The 26,438-nt window shown below is 36.5% G+C and overlaps 1 long non-coding RNA gene across 1 annotated transcript; it reads left to right on the plus strand.

The window, feature by feature from the left end:
* The first annotated feature begins 1,090 nt into the window (after nucleotides 1-1,090).
* On the plus strand, nucleotides 1,091-26,293 carry LOC139148094 (uncharacterized). Its single transcript, XR_011555869.1, has 3 exons — nucleotides 1,091-1,285; nucleotides 24,380-24,517; nucleotides 26,091-26,293. It is a non-coding gene; the product is annotated as an uncharacterized lncRNA (long non-coding RNA).
* The last annotated feature ends 145 nt before the right edge of the window (nucleotides 26,294-26,438 follow it).

Below are 26,438 nucleotides of genomic sequence, written 5' to 3' on the forward strand. Positions count from 1 at the left end.
TCCCAGTTGATCAGGCATCCGCCATGGATAGAAGTGGAACAAGTCACACTATTCACACAAAACAAACGGCATCTGAAACTAAAGTTTACACTTTTCGAAGGTTTTCAATCCAGTCTTTATCATCCCATGTACACAAAACTATATCCTCCCATCAACGTTTGCTCCGCAAGCGAGACCATTTCATTTGATTCACAGTGCACGTAAGAGACGCATTGGTTAACATTGATGTCAAAAATGCCGCACACTGGTTATTTCTCCACCGGCGTCGTACATATACCCTAAGTTCATCCAATAAATAGTGAAGATCTCTCCGATGATTAAAAGGGCGAGCGGTTGTCATATATGCCCTTCTTGTGGGTAACAAACGCAGGAAAATCATGAACAGTAGAAAAAGCGTGCCATTATTCAAATGCGCCATTTTGAACTTTGACATGTCAGAGGTCACAATGGACGGTAAATTACGTCGGCCCTGGTACCGGTTAGGGTGGATAAGTGCGGACGCGGAACAAATCTATTCTCAAGAGGACAATTTTCTTGCGTCGGCCCTAATTCAAGTTGGATTGCAAATGTGAACAAAGTAATCAACTCTGCCAAAGTTGAAACATCGTCTAGCAGGAGGTCAGACATAGTCAAAACAACTACACATGAAAGCAATCGATATGACTTGGACAGTGCGTGGATTTGTGTGGTGGTGTTTTGTCACTATGTTTGACTTCCTGCAAGACAATATTTCAACTTTTGCTTAGTTGGTTCTTCTACGATTGACCCATGTTACCGCCTAGCTGATAATTGCACCTGACAGTGTTTGCAACACCTTGGTTGAGACAATATGTCTACTTCCTCTAAATGCCAATGAGTCAACGCAAACCACTGTACAATGGTAAGCTCTAAATGCGTGTCTCAGTTCGACCAATGACAAATCATAAATCGCCGCAACCGTGATAACGCCACTTGTAACTGATAGGGCGCATTGTTTTCTGTCATATAATATTTATTTAGACGGAGAGACACCATGGTACATGGTTCACTAGCAGTCTAATTTTGGTGCTTGAGTCATAGTTTTTTAAGATGCTATCTGCCTTTTCATTCACTTTGTCACATTAGCAAATCATTCGGTATTATTGGAATAGCTGAACGTAGAAAACAATAAGTGGACATTGAACTTACACAGACGAGCTTGACGTGAGGGTTATAATCGTGTTCATAACGATTTTCATACTCGTACAAAAACCCCGCGTTGCTCCTTTTTCAGGAAATGGTTGTCGCTGACTGCGCTTGTTGCATGGTGAGTGTTATTTCAGTGTTTGTTTCTGCTGAATATTGCTGGGTTAAGTTACTTTTGCGTGTGTATTCTGTCCTCGATTTTTATCGATTTTTCGCTTCGTCATGTGTACAAATACCTGCCTGTGTGTCTCTCTTTCACGCATGTTTCTGCAGCGAGGGGCTGGTAGAGATACTCCTCGTCTTTCACTCAAATGATTTTGGTGGATTTAATGTTGACTTCGCACAGTAATGAACGTGGAATATTAACCTATTGAGGCATGTCAATTCATTTTTCATTGCATGAAACTAAATTGTGATTAAATCACATGTTTAGTATAAACGTTTCAATAAAAAATATACCAATTTAAGTAACATGCCACCGCCCAATAAGCAGAACATTATCATTTGAAGATTTCCGATTGTAATTACAATAATTCACCTTGGACTTTTACGAAATCTCAAAAAGTGGTTTTTACACTGTTCATTTCAATTAGTTTCTGGATTACGTTCAGAAAACTCTGTTTGCAGGTATTTTTCCATAAACAGAAATAAAATCATTTAAAATGCCAATTGTTAACATTCTTCAAGAGTTGTTGAATTGGATTTGTTACATTGCTACCTGGTTGTCAATGGGCTTAAGCAAAGGTACTGCACAGATTTCTTGAAGTAGCATGATTAGATATCATCCCATTTTATTCCCAACAAGGAGAGATATTTGGCAGACAGTGGTCTGATCCGGTGCACTAATTCTGCCGATGACTGCTCATTGCTCACAAAATAGTTAAGGAGTGTGCTCTTTTATCCATGGCTGTTATTGGCAAGCTTTATCGAACAATCTGATTGGCGCTGCTCACAGTTACTGCAAGATAACATCTTCTGTGATATGCATTCTCCGTATTAGCGTACAAGTGGCTGCATTTTGTAATTTCGGCGTTTTCCTACATCGACACTGGACGTTTTTCTCGTTTATCGTACTGCTGTTGACTTATCCGGTGACGTTGTCTGGAAGAAAGACACTGTGTATGGTCCACTATTCAAAATAAATGTGATGTCAAATAACTGAATTTTGACAAAATGGCTGCCGCACACATTGAACATTGCACAGCAAGCGGTTGAAATGAGGCGGTAACCAGACTACATTTGCAGACTTTGCCCGGTTGTTGACATAGATACACGACTGCAACTATTTAGTTTTTTGCCCGCTTACGAATGAAAAAAAATATCAGGTCATCTGTGTAATATTAGTCAAGAATGAGCCATTATCACAAACCAGCACTAAGACTTTAAAAAAATATATTGCAACTATCGATCACACGCCAGACTCTCAAATTTAGCAAAGTAACTGCATTCATACATCCGGCATCAACAGCACAAATATATCATCACAACGTATTATCCGTCATTCCTGAATATCCGCTGACCATATCACTTCATCATCATATACGCCAATGCTTTCCAAATTCATTAACCATGCGGGGACAATGACATTGACTTGTTCAATGTAGATCAGACTAAGTTCATTCAATTGACACTGTCCCATTTCGAAAGATGTATGTCTTTAATATGCAAATGTCATACCAAGTATCAAAATAACAAGTTTGACCTTGTACAACAGCCTTCAAGGTCAGTGTGCTTAAAAGAGGAACGTTATTAAATATTCGGCAAATGAACCAAACCAAACTCTAAGAGACTCGTATATTTTTGCATTTGTATCGCGCTAATACAGTTCTCGGCGTGGTTTCAACGTAGAATTTCTCTCTACATGTTTCAGTGTCTTTGACCTTTTGATTTGTAAGTTAATCCTCTGAACCAACTATAATTTTCAAAATATTTATGAATCGAAATCTTAAATTCCATAATACAATTATTAAATTATTGATACTTACAATATTTTCAGTGTAAAGTCTTTAACCTGCCAGGTGTCGTAATGTTAGTACGACGGTGGTGATTTAAAAGAGCGAGAGATAGAAAGCCTTCAAGAAAGCAAGTCACGATCCTGATGGAATACGGTGTGTTTACCGGTTACAATGGGTGACACGTTTCTAAGTTTAGAACACAAGTCAGTGTAAACTGATAACTACGTTGATGAATGGCGTGTATTGCCCTAACGCGATAACGTGTCGGGCAAAGTACGAAATTCGAGCAGAATGGGAAATATGGACAGAACGAGTCACTTCAAACCAATCAAAACCAATGCAATAAAGTTTTAATAATTTATGTTACCGATAATTCGACACCTGGTTTCATTAATTTTTTGGCAATCCAGAACAAGACGTTATCTAAAAAAAACAACGCAAAAAAATCCGCACTTTTTCAGGCCGACTATAGCACTTCATGTTTCACGGTAACGTCGAGATATGCACGATAAACGTCATCGGTTTTGTAGTTTTCCCGAACTACATTAGCAGTTTGTTGGTAAACAACTTAAACAAACAAAATGGCTGCCGCTCCACGCCTGCGAAGCGATGTCGCCGACGTTAAAAATCGAAGGGCTTTGAGGAACTCGGGTATTTCTTGTTGCCAAATACGTAACGGAAATAACATGTTGGGCCTTGCAATGTTTTCCAATGGTAATTCTGTTAAGGTAGAATGCGCCTCGGGGACAGATATTCGGACTCTCAGACTTTTACCATTCCTTGCTGCTTTACAACTTGTGAGGATTCATTTTAAAGCTCTTCATGTAAGAAAGCTTTTCACCGGCTTAGTTTTTCGAAATTCAAAATTTTTATTTTGTCCATAGAGTTAACACAGGAATGGCGGCCAATTTGAATTTTAAATATTCGATAAATCTTTGGTTATTTTTTACTCTAGTAATTAAATTTGCACGGTGACCGATTTTTAATCTTAATTTTGAAAGAAAATGGTTGAAAGATTTCTTGAGGAAAGTTTAAGCAAAAGTTTAAATCTTTCACTTTCGAGGCGCAAAATACCTTAAAGTTCCCGTATTTGTTGGCCAAGGTCTACCAAACATTCTGCCGTTTGCATGGCGCCGGCACTGTGCACGGTCTACCCTGAACAGGTAGTGAGCGCATGGCGTGACAGTAATATCACGCGCGCGACGACTGTTGACATGGCAATTGTCAGGGTAAACAAACAAAATGGCGGCCCCTCTCCACGCGAGCTCCGTGCCTTACGACGATCGAGCGCGATCGAAGTTGAAGACATTTTTTGATCAGTTTCAGTATAATAGGACATTGCACCTTAAAAGCTTCTTCCTGTATGGCGATTTTTGTATCCCGATTTCTTTCTTCTTTTGATTCATTGAAATATGGAGGACTTGCAGCGATGTCGCGCGTGATGTTTACTTCGTCGTTTACTTTATGAATAAAGCCTGTTCACATATTAAGTATTCCGACATTTATGCGCAAGACGTATTAAAGTAAAGCCTCAAAATTTGAGGTTTTTCGTACTATTAGAAAAATTATGGGCATGGGTATATGATAAATCGGTTATTACCTAATATTGCCTATTCCTTGTGTCGTATCAGCATTCGTGTCATTTATGCTGCGTCAGATACTCGACTTCAAATGAAAATGAAACTCATGCTGATACGAAACAGGAACAGGCAATATTTGGTAATAACCTCTAAGTATTGTATAGGCGTATCACCTAGTAAGGGAACAGGTCACACTGGTGACAACAGATCTGTTGTATGCCAATGCCCAATTTTTTACAAGAATTGTGATATAATTCAATCTTAAAGAGGCACTCCCTCTTGGTAACATTTTTAAAACACATTTTTTAATGCCAACGGTCGATATTTGACATGGCGACTGCGCGCGGAGCGCGAGATATCGATAAAAACGTCATTTCCTGAGCGTATTTTCACGTCCCGAAATATTACGATCGTTTCTGAATTTGACCCGAAATTCCCCGAAGGTTTGTTGTTGTGCTGATTGACGATATTCTAGGGAGCCTACAATAAATTCGAACGAGGCAATGAATTTACTTCCCACTGCAAAGACTTTATATACAGCATTATGCCATTACCTCAGGTAAGTTTTGTAAAACTTCTCCTTAGTTTTTGTCGTTTCCATTGTTCTAAATCAGTTGTACCATATTTTTAACCAATACCACATAAACATCAGTTTTTACGTGTCAAATATTAGCCGCCTCTGATGACTACATTTTGTCGTCTGCCACACAGTACGCCGCGCGCGTGGTATGCGTCTATGCATACACTCGGCGGCTGCTTTGTATCAACCGCACGTAACTATGCTAGTCACCTATGCGAATTCTGGTGGAATCAAACTTTGTTTTCCGTTTTTCCTCGGAGTCAGTAAGACTCGACTTTCCCCCGGGGAGCATAACCGATCACCGACGCGAGTGGTACTGTGGCGGACAGGAGCGTTAGCGTAGACTCGTACTCCATAACTTAGTTGACAATGGCTCCAGTGCCAAACGTTCGATGTTCGGAAGCTGAATTTAGATGGGCCACCGGAATTCAAACTTTTACTTTTTGAGGACATGTTTTTATTAATATCTCATGATCCGCGCGCAGTCGCCACGTCAAATATCGACCGTTGGCATTAAAAATGTGCTTTAAAAATGGTACCAAGTGGGAGTGCCTCTTTAAGGCTGTAAATATCATGGAAAGAGTTAACGCAAGGTTATTTATAAATGCTCAACATAATTGGTTAGTGCAATGACACCAGCGCCAAGTAGTTCGCCATGAGTGTGTTAACAGGAACACGCCTCAAAAATAATATGAATTTACAATATCTATAATCACGGTTACGAATCCTGGAGCCCTTCCAGGCGGCTGCATCTGTTACGAACGTCAATCATTTTGTGTGGCCTCTATATTTTTTCTGAAATTAGAACTTAATTTAAAAGATTTTAAAGAATGAAAAACGAGAAATCACCTGTAAATTAATGTTGTGGTTTTAGATGTTTCCGAACCATAATTGCAATGTACAGAAAACACACAAAATTGGTGATGCTCTTCGCCTCATGTATAGCCAACAATAAATTTGCCACACCTTTGAAGAGTATGTGCATTTCACTGGCTGTTTACAATAGCGGCGAGTGTAAGATCAACCTACTAATATTTTGCGGTAAATCTCTGATAACAAATTGCGTGGATGTATAATGATATATTAAAAGTATCGATCAAATATTAAACTTTATATCAAACGCTCTCTCTCTCTCTCTCTCTCTCTCTCTCTCTCTCTCTCTCTCTCTCTCTCTCTCTCTCTCTCTCTCTCTCTCTCTCTCTCTCTGACCGCTTCAATCATCTAATTTAGGGAGCCTTCGGTAATTACAGGGGGTGGGGCCGGGGGAATTGGGGGAGGGTCACTTTTTAGAAAACAGTTCAAGGGGGAGGGTCACTTTTTATAAACCTATCTTGGGGGGAGGGTCACTTTTGACAGAAGCTGATTTTATGGCCAAAACTTTGATTGTCCATGTGATATTTCCTGAATAGGAAATCACCAACAAAATACGCACACACTTATAGACCGCCATGCAGAGTGAATTGACATACATAAATGCACGGATTTATCTAATTTTGTACTGAAAAACAATTATTCATAGTTTCATCATAGACCCCAATGCATAGTGTATTGACATTTTGGTGAAATTCCAAAATCATATTTCTTGCACAACCATGGACTTGTAACCACTCTAGTCTAATCAAGAACAATAATCTAAATAATCAAGTATACATTAATGCCGGATTTATCTAATTTTGTACTGAAAAACAATTATTCATAGTTTCATCATAGACCCCAATGCATAGTGTATTGACATTTTGGTGAAATTCCAAATCATATTTCTTGCACAACCATGGACTTGTAACCACTCTAGTCTAATCAAGAACAATAATCTAAATAATCAAGCATACATAAATGCACACATTTATCTAATTTTGTACTGAAAAAAAATTATTCATAGTTTCATCATAGACCCCAATGCATAGTGTATTGACATTTTGGTGAAATTCCAAAATCATATTTCTTGCACAACCATGGACTTGTAACCACTCTAGTCTAATCAAGAACAATAATCTAAATAATCAAGCATACATAAATGCACAGATTTATCTAATTTTGTACTGAAAAAAAATTATTCATAGTTTCATCATAGACCCCAATGCATAGTGTATTGACATTTTGGTGAAATTCCAAAATCATATTTCTTGCACAACCATGGACTTGTAACCACTCTAGTCTAATCAAGAACAATAATCTAAATAATCAAGTATACATTAATGCACGGATTTATCTAATTTTGTACTGAAAAACAATTATTCATAGTTTCACCATAGACCGCAATGCATAGTGAATTGACATTTCAGTGAAATTCCAAAATCAAATTTCTTACACAACCATAGACTTGTAACCATTCTAGTCTAATAAAAAAATTGATATGAATAATCAAGAGTACACAAATGCAAAAATTTAGCTATTTTGTTATTGGAAAAAACTATTCATAATTTCATCATAGACACCATGGATAGTGAACCAACTTTTAAGATGAAATTCAGAAATCAATTTCTTGTACACAATGCACATTTTACTTCCCTATTCAAGCAAAATACATTTAAATACATTATCAAACATATATAAAATACAGATATAGCATGTTTTGTGGGGGTAAATTGTCAATAATTTGCCTGATTAAAGACTACATGTATTATGATTTGATATTTTTGGATGAAGCACTAAATCAGCTACATCTTGCCTTCTTATAGTTGCACAAAATATGGTGACCCTCCCTAAAATGTATGAAATACCATATCTCTTCAAAAATTCTTGCGTGATAAATTGCGACTTTCCCTCCAAAAACACCAGCCCTCCCCTCTGTAATTTGTCCCTAACATAACAATTGAACCAATTGTTATGTAAATTAGCTGATACTGTTTTAGTTATTCCTGGGGAGAATACCGCAGTGGTTGGGGGGGAGGGTCAAGTTTTAGAATGTCGGACAAGGGGGAGGGTCACATTTTAGACTGGAGGATAGGGGGAGGGTCACATTTTACGGTACAGGTGTTCGCGAAATTCCCCCGGCCCACCCCCCTGTAATTACTGAAAGCTCCCTTAAGCTTGTATATTCAATTAGCTGTTCTTCATCTTTATTAACTACATATCATCTCTGTTGAGGTAAACGTAGGTAACTTTACTGTACTGTAAAGACCAGCCGAATCTTCTTGAAATGTGCGATTTGGCATTGTTTTAACAATCAAGCCAAGAATCATTTGAACATAGAAAAGAGTAATAATCTAGATGATCATCCTCGTGATACTTTATCAGTTCCTTTGACATAAATGATACTATTTATCATACAATTATCACACTTATCTAATATAATATATAGAGCTGGTATAGGAATCTTGTGACCAATGAACTCTACTTCTATTTCATTACGCAAATTAGGTTGCTTGTGTTTTCCTTATGATATGATATCTGTTCAAACACGTTCGATTTTCTCACGATCAATAAAAATATTTTACATTTATTACAAAGATATAAGAAGCAAGGGATAAAAGGTATTTTAACTAATGACTAATCGCTATGCAAACGTCACTCCAAGATGATTGTTTTCAATCACATTACTTTATTTGAAAAGAGAGATACCATGTCCCATGGTTCGCTAACAGTTTATTTTGAGTGCTAGTAACATATTATTGACATATTTTCTCTAAGTTTGAAAAGTCAGCAAATCAATTAACGATTGATCTATAAAAAAAATATGTGGACATTGAACTTACACCGACTACCTGTATGTGATGGTTAATAATAGATTCATGATAATTTTTACCGACACGATATAAAACTACTTGGCAATTTTTTTTGGGAAGGGCTTGTGGTGACTTTGATTGCTACAGAGCGAGTTTTATTTCAATCTTTCCTTCTGCTAGACGTTGCGATGTTAAGTTTCTTTTGCGTGTGTACAGGTTCCTTGGTAGGTATCTCTTTTTCACACATGCCTAGGCATCGAGCCGTTGGTCGTCTTCAACTCGAATGTAATTTGACCATAAGATTGTTGGTATTTTCCTTAATAATCGAAATTGTAGGGACGGTCCGGTCAGTGACCATAAGCATCGACGTCCTTGATGGTTTGCCAGTCAACTGCGCTCTAAAGCCCACTAGAAATATCTTGCAATTCGGTAACCTGCTAAAAGAAACGTTAACATAGCTTGATTTTATAATAAGGTTTTAGTATCACGTTTATTTAATTCCTTATTCCTGTGTTAATTAATTCTCAGACTGGAATTCAAAATTGCAGGACCTAGCGCTGAGGAATAGTAATCTGACAAACAATGGCGTTGCCACGTTATTATCGATCTCCGTTACCACAAGTGATATCAAAGTGTAATGACACGGTTCTGGTTTTCCTTGATACTAATTCAGGTGATTGTGAAGAGCTTGAACACGAGTCTAGTGACCTTTGAACTCTGACTGGAAAAACAATGGAGAATATATGACAAGTACTTAATAATAGAATATAGGCTTGCACAATATAAAATGTATAAAGCAAGGCTTTATTCAATTTTCCCCATATGCTGTCCGTGACACTAGGCAGTCGCTTCTACATTCCTCTACCACTAGATCAACATACCTTTTAGGTGAGTGAAAAAAACGATATAGTCCACCGGGATAAAGAACGAAAATTCATTGTTCAATCACAGTCCCTCCACAGAGAGTGTGGTTAAATGTTGCAGATTTTTAATTATCCTCGACATTTATGTTTTTATTTCGTTCGTGTACTGGTTGAAATCTTGGGATCTATACTTGATGAAACCAAAGAATTGTTTGAACAATTGGCTTCACCAAAAAAGCTTTATCTGACTATCATGGAAGTATTATGTATTGAATTATAAAAGCCAAGTGTTTGAAAGTCTCCTTTAAGATAACTCTGGACATTCCTTTCCAGAACACGAAAATGGAATCGAAGGACTAAACAGTTTCAAAGCAATGCGATAAAGGCGCTGCACTTCTCACTTCGATAAAGAAAACATAGTTAGATGAACGGAGCGTGTTTTGAAGTGACAAATCCTGTAAAGCTCACACCATAACGCTTTCATCATCGGCAGTTGATTGTCAAATTGTCTTTCTACTTTTGCTACTTCTAATGATTCAAAAACAAACAACATTTGTCTGTGCATATAGCCCAGCTCTTCTCTACACATTATTGAACTCGAGGTGTTGATGACAAAATGTATAGGAGTATAGAGGCGATGCATTCTGACACATTGTCGTGCGTTGTGTTAAAATTTATGGTATGTAAACAGTAAGTATAGTTTGCTTCAAATATTACGAGTCACCAGGGAGACAACTTGTCACCGTTCTTATCGGTATTCTTTAATAACGACTAGCAGTTCTGCTAAAATAAAAAAAATGTATTTATTGTTGGCAATGATTTCTGCACTATAATATGCGGATGACATAATCTTGATCTCTGAAAGTGAAGAGGAAATGAAAGCCATGCTTGATCATGTAAGTGATTGTGTTCTATGTGACATTTCATAGTTAATTGAACTTAGTCACAGATCATCCATTTCAGAAAGCAATACATAAAGTATATTTTAATTTTCATATTTGGGAGCATTTCCTTGATTATGTCCATTTCATAAGTATCATGAGGTATTAGCGGATATTTCGAATTTTCTGTACATTCTAACAGCTAAATCTTCAAGCTCTCACCAGAGCATTTTGGCTTTAAATTAAAAAGATAAAATGCTGAAAAATTTGGTTCGAAGTATGATGCAAATGTACCGCCGTACGAGACGTCTGCAGTTTTTGAAGACATGACAAATGTAATAGAGTTGAAAATTTTATTTTTCGGGTTCATAGGTTTGTACAAGCTAAACAATTGCTTGTGATACTGATTGGAATTCATGTAGAAATCGTAGTCATGTTAATAGGGTTCGGTTTTAAAATATACGTCTTACCGCGGATGAAAAAAAAATCTTACAAAAAAATTTAATCAATCAATAGATCCAATATAAACTTCTATATAATTGTTTTAAGTTTTTTTTAGTTTTGATAATTTATCAAGCCACCACGATAAATAGTATTTTTGTTTTATGTTAGGGGAATGGGACGATAGAATATTCAATCAATTCCTTCTGCTTTTGGTAAATGCACGTGTGATAACCCGTTCCTTATTATGGAACACAAATACTAACGTTATCCGATAATCTGGTCAACAATCACATACAGTTTCGGTGATATGTAATAAATTACGAATTAATGACAGTCAACGGCATTACCGACCTCAGTAAATCAGATTTATGTACACAAGACATTGTGATACGTTAATGCTATACCTCCTGTGTACTTGATCTTCATATTATTATATATATCTACCCATGTCTAGGGAAATCCTTGGCTGACCTAAGTGGTCTAACATCCTGTTGTCATGAGTATTATCATGTTGCGATCTGCATGTAACATTGCGTTTAAATTACTTACAATGTTGTCCTCAGAATTCACAATGTTGCCTTGGGCAATCAGCATCATGTTGTTCTTGGTATTTTAAATGGAGTCTTAGGCAATTCATTCTACACTAGAAGTTGAAATCAAAGACGATCAAATACAACAGTTTAAGCTATTAGACACCACTAACACAAATTCACCAGATATGAAATGGAAATGCCTTGCCACATGTTTGCAACTTCATAGAAAGTGTTTGATCAACAAAATGAACATTAAGTATTAATTTCTTTGACATCTCTCACTGTATCACCACTTTATTTAGCAAGTGTAATTGCCATTGGTCAAGTCCTTCAAGCTATATATGCCGCACTGTGAATGCTCATTAGATATGCAAATTACAAATAAGCTGTCATGAAAATGCGAAAGGGCTTCAATATTGTTATAACCTGGTATTATAATCCAATGTCATTAGTATGTTTTGCCAACTTTGATCAACTAAATCCAAGCAAATATCCTAATGAGGAAAATTCATTGAATATGCAAATTAGGAATTGACTGACGCAAAAAATGTTAAATGACTTTCAACAATAGTGTATCATAGTATTTAAAATGTGCATAGAAAGTTTCGTCATCTTTGGTCTAGTCAATTCATATATATCCCTTATTAGGAAAGTTCATTAAATATGCAAATTAGGAATTTGGTGAAGTTAAACTGCTTATAATTACTTTCAAAAATGTTGTATCATAGTCGCCACTATATCTACTTAGCAAGTTTCATGTACTTTTGTCAAGTCAGTTCAGATATGTATCCAAAATTAGGAATGTTCATTAAATATGCAAATTTGGAATTGGGTGAAGCAATAATGTTAAATAATAGTATCTTCAATATATATATTCAGTTTTGTCAATTTTAATCTGGTCAATTCAGATATATCCCTCATTAAGAATGTTCATTAAATATGCAAATTAGCAATTATCTTTAATATCATCCTTAATATCTTTCATAGCTGATATATCTTGATGTGATCAACATCTGTAGCAAATGTCATCAAATTAATTTTGTGTAGTCATTCTCAATGTATTTCGTTTTTTCTAAACATTAATTATGCAAATGAGCATAAGGTGAGCAAGCCACACCTATCAAAAACTAATCAGTTCTTGCCATTTGAAAACTGAATATATGTACAAGAATTGATTCTGATCTGATAAGTCGTTTTTAGATATCCAACGCACAGAGAGACGGACAAACACACAGACCGACATACAGAGACACAGACACACAGTCAGACATACATCGGTGCGACATTAACTCACGTGCGTGAACACGTGAGCTAAAAGCGCCATGCCTGTATTAACTAATAATGCTGTCCTATACGATATGTGACGTTACCTTTTGAATGATCACCAACGTAAAGGAGCTAAAACATTAACACATGAACTAAAAAGGTCAAAAAGTTTATCGTTTATTTCTCTGGTATACTACATCACACACAAAATAATTTAAATAGTTTTATATCGCAGATCAAGATTGATAATTGCATTCCGATTCAACTGTTTATTTTGCGCACTTGTGGCTCAAGGATTGAAACCTATGACAAACGTTTTATCAGGATAAAATCGCAATCTTGACCTGTTTTAGCTCAAATAATGGTCCGTGAAGAATACCCTCTTTAATGTATGAGAATAATCTGTTTTAGGCATCAGTTGCTGTGATACAATGTTTGCCTACCCAAGGGATATTTTTGTTTACACTCTCCAAAAACATAAAACACACTGCTCTGGTAGACTTTATCGGCGATGATCTCTCGAGGACAGCCATGTTTATATTTTGATTCAATACACAGTGAGGTACCAAATAAATGGAATCTTCAAATTGGCTTCTTCATGAGCACAGCTCAGCTAGCCACGGAAATGGGACAGGGAACCACACTACTCAAATGGTATGAGCCTGGCTATCGACATACCAGAAATACTTTGCAAGAAATGAGTTGACCGCAACTATTTAGACATTCCGTAGATAGCCTGATCAAATACTAAACTGTATACGTGTATGTATGTTTTTTTAGGCATGACGGAACCATAAGATAAATTTGTCAAATCGTACAATGGTAATCGTTCAAGCGAGCGGGAGTGTTACCTCATTAGTCAAAATTGACATGTACCGCGTTGCTATTATACATGTTATATTTTATCTCACCTATCTTTAGTAACCTCGCTTTGCGGAAGGTCGCCATACCTGGTATCAAGTTTCTGTTCGTTTCCAGAGTGTTGCATACAAAGAAAATATTACCACAGTAAACGAAGACCGGTTTCAGATTTTTAAGTGCTTTGTTGCTGTTTACCAGTTCCGTGAATGTTGTGCACTACGGCATATTTTGACCTTCGTGTCTTATTAAGTGTAGGGCCTGGCATTGCAGTGAAATATACCGAGGAAATCAAACTGCTGACTTTAAGTCAGTATCTGTTAAAAGCTACCGATACTCACTAGACCAAATCATATTTACCCCATCAAAGGGTAGTTGTCAAAGGGTACCATTACGTGTTATACAAAGAAATCAAAAAGACGGTGATTTATATTGACAGGGCCATTCCCCACTTTAGTGCTTACCAAACGGGAATGTCTTATCAAATTTGACTCGTAATTCCGCAACCTCGGGGAAACAGGTTTTATTATATTTCATTGGACAAACGTGGCATTTCATGCACTATGATGCATCAAACGTTTCTTCAGTAGCGCCAAACCAAAAGTGGTTGCCCTTCAATCACCTGTGAATTTTTATAGTGGATAGCCATGTACAGGTCGAGGCATCGTTTCCGACACTTACTAAGACAGTCCAAGGATCTGCCAATGAAAAATTAAAACGTATACTTTTATATACATTTTGAATGCTCAATCTAGGAGGAATCTCATCCCATGGTAAATTATTAAACCTTGATTTGACATGATATGTTTTCCTTCCCATTCCGATAATGACTTCTCTTTCTGAAAAGGCCGGATATATCTACTGCCATTCTTTTACAGTTTCTGTTTCGTTTCCAGAGTGTCACTATGTTATGAAAAATAATATCAGAACGAAAGAAGACATTTCAATCATTCTCTTTCAAAATCAAGAACAGCGGTTGAGGGTCACAGTGAAAATTTTAGTACTGAAGAAACAAACTGCCCAATATGACCAATATTTAAAATTCAAAATGGCACCATCCCCGTGCTATTTCTGTTTGCGGAAATAGAATTTCCGATTTTCAAAATCTAGGCCGTTGAAAATTTTATGTACTCCATAAGCTCCGAATGAGCCCCACAAGTGGTACGCCAATATTATTAAAAACGCTTAAGGATCAGAATATCTGTCATCGAGGATGATTCTATCTTAATATTGTGTAGGCTGACTGCATTGTATCATGGTCACTTTACCACTCAGGTATGTTAGTATAGGTAGAGCTAATGTTATATGTTAACTTAAACTGCAATAACTGAACTGCAATAACTACTCTATTCAGGGGAACAGTTTTTCGAATTCGGACTGATGGTAATAATTTCATAATAATTGTTTCATTATATGTCCATGCCCCAAGTTAATATTAAAGATGAAAAACAATGAAATCGGTTGTCTCAAATTCAATACCCATTGATACAGAAATGTTCATGTGAAGTGACGTCATCAATAAAAATATGAAATGTCGTCACTGTAATAACGTCACGCGTGCACTTGGTCCAACACGTAAAAACAGTTTACCATCATGGTACTCAAGATAGCCTTATTCCCAACAGACATGTTCAGCAACATCGTAGGCGAAGGGCGATATCAATTTGGTCATATCTTATTTTTTTAATTCTAGTTCGGGGACACCAAAAACTAACAATATTTCACTCGTTTTTCTCAATGTTTACTAGTAAATGTACATGCTGATATTTACGGTAAAATTGGAACGAATATGCAAAATGTGAGTGGAATTTGGATAATGTAGTTTAAAGTGTCAACGAAGTATGATAATATTTATGGTTAATTTCAAAATAGCTTTGAACTACGATGTACTTGGGTGATAAGAAAAACATTTCTGGTGATAGAAAAAGACGCCACCTGCATCTATTATTATTTCACTTTATTTCGGACTAAATATGTCCATAGAAATCTCAGTACAATAATGAATTAAGGTACAGATAAATAAATATCATAATACACACTGAAGAAGTGATTTTAGTGGTGCATTATCATGCAAAAAACAAAACAAAAACACCACAACCGCTCAATGGAAAAGTGATTTTATCCACATTTTGCGGAGATCAGAAATAAAATACATGCAATCATAAACTTGACGTACACTCGTATTTCCACTGCGTGATAAACGTATTATAAACCATACTTTTTTTTTCTAAGAAGAGCATCAAAGTTGCACAGCCCATTTGTGACAAACATTGAGCTGGCACTACTTCGTCTCTCATAACCCCGAAAATACGGGCGGCATTGTTGTAGGCAACTTTCAGTTTTCTCATGGCATCAGCAGAATATTTGAACCAGAGGTGGCCATCCGTACAATTGAGAGCACTTGAAAAGAGAACAAGGAAAATTTCCTTAGCAGCATATTTGCTGAGACATTGAATGCTCTCCTTTGTCGCTCAATATCGCTATCGTCTCTAAAGTTATGTGTTAACAAAAACCCAAGATATTTCTTTCTTTCGACAAAAACAATTTTGACACCATTAAGGTAAACAGCGGGAATATGCTTAACTTTAGAACTATCTGATGTGATACACAAACATTCGGTCTTTTTCGTATTGAAGACAATGTCATGAGTATTACTATAAATGCTGCAAATGATGACTAATTTCTGTGTCCCTTTCACAGAGGGACTTATCAGACAAATATCATCAGCATAAAAGAGGTGATTGATGAACATGCCACCAATATTACAACCTGTTCATGAAGTTTAAAGTTATATCTTAAATCATCAATATAAATATTAAATAGTTTCGGTGACAATATTCCGTCTTGCTTAACGCCATTTTTCACGTTGAAACCCTCTGAATGCAACAACCCCAACGGATAAAAATATATTGCGACCTATACCAAACAAAGAGAAACCTAACAAAGCAAATAGGCACTTTACGAAAAATGAACTTTTTAAACAATGTCCAGTGATTAACACGATCAAATGCTTTGGAAGCATCCATGAAAGTTTACAATTACGTTGCTACCATGTTTCTTATAATAGTGAATGATTTCTTTCAGAATGAAAATGCACATATCAGTTGAATGATCCTTTTTAACCCCAAATTGGTAATGTGAAGTTACAAGAAAGGACTCAATTCTGTTCATTAAAACTATTAATTTTCCATAACTTTCGATGCAACAGTCGATAATGCAATAGGCCGGTAGTTATTTTTGTCATTTGTATTCTTATTCTGATCTTTAACAATGGGGACTAAGATGGTATCCGAAAGTCTATTAGAACAAACAAACAGCATGAACAAGCATCGAAGTAATAAACATGCTAAGCAAAACTGACACCTTGTCACTGGCGTACACAAAATGCTCTGCAGAAAGTGAGTCTGGACCAGCAGATTTACCTGTTTGTAGATTACTTATTGCATTACTAACATCATTGGGTAAAATAATGATATCCACATCACCTTCGCAATTATCAATCATGTCTAAAACCAAATTCTTGTCACTTTTAGTATGGACAACATTAAAAAGATTACTGTAATGCTCACGCCACATTTCTGCAATATTTGCATCGCCACTACAGCCACTTATGTTATTTGGCTTGGACGAAATCTTTGCATTTATTTTATGAACTGAACACCAAAAATTACTATAATTGTTACCAGAGTGAAGACTTTTAGCCGCAGCATCGGCTTTAATTTGATCTTCATTACGTCGACATACTCGCAGTGCACACTTAAATTGCGCTTGAGTACGACGTTTGAATTCAAAAAGTGGACCATTTCTAGGTTTTCAACAATCACGCCACAAAGTGAAAGCATCGCGAGCAATAGAGTGGATTTCTTTCAAGTGATCATTCCAACCTGGCACCTCATTATTGTTACTTTTATGCACATTGGGAATTACGTTTTTACTAGCGGAATACAGACTGTCAATAATATCATTATAGAACTTTGAAATACTTTCAACGTGTGATTTATCACTGCAATGTACATTCTTACAACTTAAAGCATTTGTAGGAACGGATATGTTACAGAGAAGCCTTTCAGAGATATCGGAATAAACCTTGCGCTGGTGATCATTAACCTTTGACCATTTCACCGTGCTTTCAGCTTTATCATCAAGACCACTATTACAATCAAATGATGGAAGTACAGTAAAATCGCAATTTATACTGAGTGGAAAGTGATCTGATGACATTGCGTCATATAAAATAGACATAGATGTAATACACTGATGAGCTCCATAAGTAGAGATACAGTGGTCTAACCAAGATGTAGTACCATGAACATCACTGACGAAAGTGAAGGAGTTTTCATTTAACAAAACCTTGTCAGAGGTGACATAATTGTAATCACAACAAAAACTTTCAAGAGTTTTACCGAAAAGAGTATTGTGATCAGCGTTCCAATCACCAATTACCATAGTGTTATGGCAATCACTGGATTGAACTATTGAATGGATTTTTGCCAAATACTCTGTGAATACATCATGATTCTCCCTACTACAAGTAGGCAAATAAACACACAAAATGAGAAGTTTACATTCACCTCTATTGCGAACGAGATTCATTGTATAAGTTACATCCGTCTCTGTCTTTGTCTGTCTATCTGTCTGTCTGTCAGTCTGCCAGTCTCTCTCTGTCTCTCTGTCTCTGTCTCTAATTCTCTCTCTCTCTCTCTCTCTCTCTCTCTCTCTCTCTCTCTCTCTCTCTCTCTCTCATAAACGTTTTTTTGGCACTCAATATTAGCTATTCCCTGGCCTACTTTACTAGATTTCCATCCGTCTGCTGGAAATATGGATGACATTATAGCCGTAACAAGCTTAACACGATTTAGAAAGTGAAGCTAACCTAATTTCGACTGGGATTAATGTGGAAATAATGAACAGTAAATGTGTGATGGCTGCTGTCGTGATATTTCCCAGTCTTCTAAAATTACATATAAATCGTACAAATATCCATTCACTTTACTCAAATTGTATCATTCAAATTAGCTCTCTTTTGATAGTAAACAAAGTATTGATCACATGCCATGATATCTCTTTCAATTTTCAGGAATAAAATATTATAAGTTCATAATAACTTTTATCATATACCTACATTCACGTGCCTGTATGAAGCTATGAAAGAAAGCGCCCTCAGATCCGTGCCCAAATAAGGAATCGCGTGCATTTCTGAACTATCTCGATTCTGGTTACTACGCGCGTTGCCATCCGCAAACATTTCATTCGTAAACGTTCTTTTCGTACACAAAGCCGGCGCGAGGTTAGAAAAACGTCCGCTCGCTCAGATCGTTGCGCGTGGCGACAGTGGAGCCGCACTGGTGACATCGGGTATATATTTTTAAATTCTAGTGAAATCCTGTGTACACTAAGTGCGTGCCTGTTCAATACACATTACAAATACTGACATCACGCTTTTGTCCTTCTTACACCCCGATTTTAGCCTTGATCTCTATTATTGGTCACGTAATAGTACGGATGTCGCTTTGCGAGTTCTAGAATTCTGCAGGTTAACAAATGACGTCACTATGTATGTCATCGGCGACATGGAAGCGGTCATCTTATTTATGAAAAACTAACACAAATGGTGATGAATTTTTGATATCGCACGCATTTGTATCTCCTAAACAATGTTGAATATACATCGTACGACCTCGGGCCGCAAAAGCCGTACCAGGGCCGTAAAAATTATATCAACTCAAATGAGTGTCCTGTAATCAAAATCTATAGTGGATCATCGACCATTAAAAGATGTGTTGCGTCTTATAAGATCCCATGTTTTTCAACAAAGTAAATGATTTCAACGGGGGAATTATATGAATATGTTTGGACGGGGAAATGTGTCGTGTAATTTACTAGGTGTCTAAATTTTGTGTTGATTCCAAATGTAGTATGGAGGTTCTGCTTCTTTCCTGTTAGTTGGTCACCCAGAAATTTATTTGATAAACCGAAAAAAGGTCATTTAAACCACATTGACATACTTTGCGTGGTGGTTAACGATGTAACTCATGATAATTAACGTAACTTTGATTGAAACAATAAATCTACTTCACTTTTTTCACCAGACTCTTCTTGAATTAAGCTGTTGAGGAAGATCGTAGGGAGAGGTCAACTTGCAAAATTATTCTTTCCTTGGGTTTATTTTTGCTTTCGTTCCTTAATTTCCGCATTGTCATGTGTGATACCTTTGGGTATTTGCATCTATATCTATCTTTCACGCATGCGTTGGCATCGAGCTGCTGCCCAATAAAGTGCAGTCTGGTCCTCTGTCGCATTTTTTCCGCTGGCTGCGCTGCTCACGAAAATAAGGTTCTTTTTTTTCATGAGCAGCGCAGCCAGCGGTAGAAATAGGGCAGGGGACCGGACTAGAGATGGTGCTTGTCTATCAAATGGTCACCCAGTCTGAGTTTTTAAGAAGTTATCACCATTTATGCGACATTTATAGCACTTAACTAACGATACGTACACATTTACTTCATGTGTGTTATCAATGTAAGGATAGTTGACACTTTATTAGTTGTGGAGTATGGCATGGGGATCCTAATACGCCACCCACTGTTGAAATACAAAATGATGATTTTTCAATATGTTATAGAACTAAAACACGGTACACGTATATATACAATTTGTTTAGGAACTGCGGGAATATCACAGTAATATGCTGCCGTATCTAGAGAATACTACTCTGTATAGTGGTTGTAGCCTTCATCCTCGGAGAAGTGTACTGCTTGACAAAACAAAGGCTTAAAATGTACATTTTCCCATTATATTCGTAAAGAAGATATTTTAAGTTGATCGTGAACTACACTGTTCTTCTTAGTGAAGTGCGACCATAAAAGCAAGATTCGGTAAGATTCGAAAGCGTAAACATAGATGCCCTCGATAGTTAGTTCGCAAAGGCATCCTTAAACCTGCCATGTCTGTAGCAATGTAGCAATTGAGTACATGCGTAGGAATATATGGTATGTTCTTCTCATCGTTTTGACTGATTTATTGAATATCCTCTGTATATTTCTTTTTGTGACGTCTTGATATAGTCTTTATAATTTTTCTTTAATTCAACCCTTCATTAACAAACTAGTAATACTAGTTCGTTTTAATGTTGGAAACCTAATTAGTGGAGCTATAAATTACCCTACTTTGCTATTTATACTACCAAGTAATTGCATTCTATTCCTTGGTTAGCACTGTGTGCACGTTGTTATGAACACTTCAGAAACAATCCCCATGACCGATAGACGCTTATCACAAAAAACAATTGGAATGACGAAAAGTTAATAACAGAATCAAGTTAAGTTGGCTCTATGTAAATTGACGATTCTAACGATTTCGCAGTGTATGCCGCCCTGGCTGTAGCTCAGTCACATCAATGACATTCCAAGATTACTCAGACAGCAGCTGGCGATTTTGGTGAGTCATATTATAGCATTGGAAGCGGAAATCATGGTCAAATGAAATAGAGTTTTAACTATCCTCCACATTTATCGTTATTTAAAAATCTCTGCTAATTGCGAACTTGAGCTTGATCAGTGATTGGCTTTGCCTGTGCTATCATCCTCCAGTTATCGTAAATAACGGTAGTGACCGGTGGAAAATTCGTCGGAAGGCATGTACCCATGTATCACTTTTCATATCAAGAAGGCAATTTATCTTTTAAATGGTTCATTAAAATGACTTTGACTGTATCAATCATTTTACTGAATTCTGAAATTTGAAAACATACGCCCCGTCAACATGCATATGGCATTGGCATAGCCTATTAGTCCTGGTATCATGAAACACTGCCACCATTTTCCCCGACATGATAAATTGAAAATACACCCATTATATGTGATGTCAATAAGTGCGAGCGATTTTCATTACTTCATTTTTTAAGTCGGGCCATGAAAGACACAAAACTCATGTAGTAATTCTAATATTCTAATAATGAATGTGCAGGTATCTTCTACTGTCTTTTGTTTTGCGAGAGAGGATATTATGGACGTAAAAATCAATTACAACAATAATAAACAATACAATAATACAATACGATAATAAATTAAATCAAATTAAATTTAAATTAAATGAATGTTTCATTCAATCAAAAGAAAAAATCAAAGAAACAAGAACAAGAAACAAAAAATTTGACACTATTGAGTTGCCTGTATTTTGTAATAATACACCTGAATTCACATGAGTCCACATGAATACAGGCTTGCTGAATACAAGCAAAAGAGTCTGGACTGTATGTACCTGTCTTTCCACTATTCAGCTTAAAAACGGCAATATTCCATGCTAATACAGTAAGTATTATTGGGGTTTCATGCAGTGAAAATATCAAGCATACTCAATATTACAAGCAGTAGTTTTTTAAGTAGTGAGGCAGAATTGCTTCCAATGATGTTTTTTTGCAAAGCTAGAGAGGCGGCAGGCGAAACTGTTTTCATCACTGGTTTTAATATTTACGACCTAGCTATTATTTAAATTTCAGCAATATCTATTGCGGCAGTGAGGGCATAACGTTGATCGGAAAGTCATTTGCTCTATCGCTTTATAACCTTACTGATATGTAAAAATTCAAGAAAAAAAACCAAAAACATTTATATACTGCGATTAAATAATTCAGTTTGGCGTTCGAACATTCTTTGTGATAATATTATATATACAAAGATAAAATGCCCGAAATTTATGGATAAACCATTTGCTTTTAAGGTTGAAGAAAAATTGGCATCGAATTAAAATCTGGTATGACGACTGCAAAATGGATCATTGGCTTTGTTAAGGGTCCTACCTGGGCCCGCCATTTAATCAGGAACCTCTACTTTATGGTGGAGCTGCGTGTTGAAAACATAGTTCTCTCAAAGAAATATTTCCCATCTAAGATGAAAAGAAAACCCCCTCATACTATGTAATTTCCAAAAGCAGAGAATCTAAAGTTGAGTATGGTAGCGATAGTTAACTGAAGGATGAAGGGTATATGTTGGGTAGAGAACCTCAATTTTGGTATAAATGATGAAAATTAATTTCGATAAAAAAGTCAATACTATTTTCTGAAATAAACGAGGACCTACGCAAAGAACACATGGATTAAAATTTAGAAAAGGGCCCTTTGTGTCAATAAAAAGATACAAAAATTGCCATTTTTAATCGGAACGCTTGTTTTCAGCTTGCAATTGGAAGTTTGGCAGTGCGGTTACTATTGGAAGGCTATTGATGGCACAATGCGTCCTTTGGTAAACACAATAGATTGTTATCATGGTAAAAATTGCCACTTTGTGTCCAACAGTTTTACATATTAAACAGAAAATCTATACCTGATGGGTCTGACATTTTGTACGTGTGTGAACTTTTTCATCCGAGGGTAAACTGGGCATAGTGGTCGTACAAACGTAAATAGCAAGTAATAATAATTGTATTTTATCTTTTACTATTACTAATCATCATTCAATACAAATAGAATTTCTAATCTTAACCCTTGGCACGACACAAAGGGCTCTGCCCCATATAATGGATACTATAAATGATATTAAAAACTATCTACTGTTGATTGACCAATCAGAGCGCTCAATTCAGGGTGTTTTATCTGCTCGTAAAGCCTTGGTCACCAAATTCCAGAAACGAATGACAGCGCCGTAGTAAAGTACTGTCCAATCAAAAGTGAACATGTCATATTCTGTAGATATCTGGTACGTTTTAATATTCAAATTTGGTAACACAGCGGAAACCAGCTGCAACACAAAATCTGCTGTGCCCTAGGACATTTATATAATGTGCCCTAGGGCATTTATAGGATGTTCCATTACATTGGAAGGCTATTTCACAAATACAAGTTTTAATTCATATCCTAAACATGTTACATTGACAAAGGGGACGGTTGACGTAAACACATTGAAAACAAAAATATATCAGTTAGGGGCGATAGTTTTTAAGTCGGATAAAGCCCGAGTACGAGGGCTCTTCTGGTATATAAAGTCCAACCCTACGATAAAATGTCTCGGCCTGCGAGACATTTTATCGTAGGGTTGGACTTTATATACCAGAAGAGCCCTCGTACTCGGGCTTTATCCTATACTTAAAATAATAAATATAGGGTGTTAAAAGACTAAAATAATGTCTCTATACGTATCATTTCATTGGCTTACCCTAAACTTTACCTAGACCCTAACACTAATCAACTAATAATATTTGTCTCTTTTTCCATTTTTCTCTTTTTAGTCAAAACCAGTATGCGTGTAAAGTTACACATTCCTTCACCTTCATGCTTTACGGGTAGAATGTGTGTTAGATGTTTCATAAAATATAACCAACATATAAAATACACTCCATAAGGCTGTTTGAATCATAGACAGTGTCTATGCTTTGTCAAAACAAAGTTCAAACTGTTTGAAAATAAATATAATGAATCAGACGTCCTTTAAAATTATTGTTAAGAGAGTGCGTAATGTCCGGGTGGTATATGTCTTGTGTAGTAAGTGTACGACAGTAAATAGCAGGGGTTAGATGGTAGGTGGAAAAAGTCCAGGGACGAAATGTAGGGGTAACTGTCCTTGTACCGTTCATTTAAGTATAATGTTCTTGCATTTTCAGGATTTTACGAATATTTGTGAAGACACGGGTGAAAACAAACCATGCACACATCCGCCTTACCATTATTTTGTCTTCTACTATGCTGCATCAACATGATCTCAACGGAAGATGTATACGCTGATTCAGGGTCAAGTAAAGGTGAATATTACGATCATCTCAGCTATTCAGCTATTTTTGTGTATGTATCTTTGTACAGGTTATACAATAATTGTTAGTTAAAGGAAAGTGGTCGATGGAACTGCGCATGTGCGCCTTCCTTGTTTACAAACCATGTATTTCATGCACTACATATAGATGCAGCATGTCAAAATAGTTGCAATCTTTAAATTTTACGATGTACATTAACGCAAACATGTTTTAACCCTTTCACCACCATGGTTTGTCCCAAATCCCATTGTTTTCTATGGTAAAGTTGGACCTGTATACAGGGAACTGGGGGTGAAAGGGTTAACTTTCACCAATCCCAACGTAGCTTGGATACAGTGTTTACATTGGTCGCAGGGGTCCCTAGCGGCCTTTGAGAGCAGTTCTGGCGACCACCGCCCTTTAAATTTATACATTTTGGAATCTTAAGACAGATCTCGTTTTTTCTGTATGTCTTTTTCTCATTTATATGATTAGCATGTACTTTTATGCCTCCCTCAAAGGTTGTGAAGATGGTCAGTGAATAATATTTGTTGACGTGACAAAATTTTATGACCAACTCAGAACGTTGATACAACAGAGTAGATTTATTAGCATGACTTCTTTGCAGCATTTCTAATACACAAAATAACATCCGTTGTTGATGTCAGAGTAGCTCCATGCTCTTTCCAGAATCGAGAAGAACAGATCAAAGCCTCTTTCATTGTTCTTAAGAAGGCAAACAATTTCAATGATTCAGTGCTGTTCTCATATTTCTTATTAAGGAAGGAATACATGTTATTGCCGAAGAGCGCATTTTAAATGCGTTATCGGTGAGGCCTCAGTAAACCCTGTTCGTAATGACTCATGTTCAGACTTTGGCCGCATTAATGACATCTTCAGCTTGGCAGTCACCTCTTCAGCAGAAAAATTATATTCGAAACGAATTTAAGAAATTGAATACGCGAAACAATGGCAGCAGTTGGTATACTATAAGATGTTAATTGCAACAGCATTTATAGGAGGTTCGATTGTAGATAAATGGTTGACAAGTCAAAAAGAAAGGTTAAAACAAGAAAGAGAATTAAACAAACCTATTGACAAACGTAAGCACAATTTAAAGAAAATCGGGATAAGTGTCAGGGAGAAAAGGAAATGATTTATGGATTGAAAACGATGCTTTGAGTTATGCAGTTGGCAAAGGAATAAGTAAGTCTGACAGATAATGACATTCGAGTCTATGTGGATATCCACATATGCCCGGTGAGGCTGATGGCAAGATAAAATTTAATTTTTTTTTTCTGCCATTTTGTTAAAATAGCGATGGCGACAATTTGGAATATCAGAAATAAGTAGAACTTTTGTTATCCGTTTCTCTAGTTCCAAATTTCAATTCACAGTGACCCCTAATCCCCTAATTTTTATTCTTAATCTTATAAAAGCATAGTTGAACGATTTCTTATTTAAAGTTTTAGCCGGAGTCTAAGTCTTCACTTTCGAGGCACATGCACCTAAAAAACTGCTCCTCATACCGTTGAAGATTGAAATAATATCTATCATAATATTCTTCCCCCTCACTTTATCACAGTTCCGGTATCTCTTGTCCTCAACGACATTACAACGTACAATGCCACAGCTATCTCTGTCTCTTGGTCAATGGATGAAAATATTGCAGTAGATAGGTTTGAGATATTATACAGCTTTGGATCAACAAATAGTACATTCCAAGTGAATGATACAAATGCAAGGAATGCCAATCTGACAGGTTTAGTTCCTGGAGAGTTGTATGTTATCTACATGATAAGTGTCATAGGGATGAAGTCAGTGCAGAGAGTAACAATGTAAGCCAGAGAACAAGTAAGTGTCACAAAATCATTTGAACAGACTTTCAGTTTTCACTTTGAAAAGGACAGACCTACACTGCGTTTCACCTAGG

The sequence above is a fragment of the Ptychodera flava genome, chromosome 2 (assembly GCF_041260155.1).
Source record: "Ptychodera flava strain L36383 chromosome 2, AS_Pfla_20210202, whole genome shotgun sequence".
NCBI classification, from domain to species: Eukaryota; Metazoa; Hemichordata; class Enteropneusta; family Ptychoderidae; genus Ptychodera; species Ptychodera flava.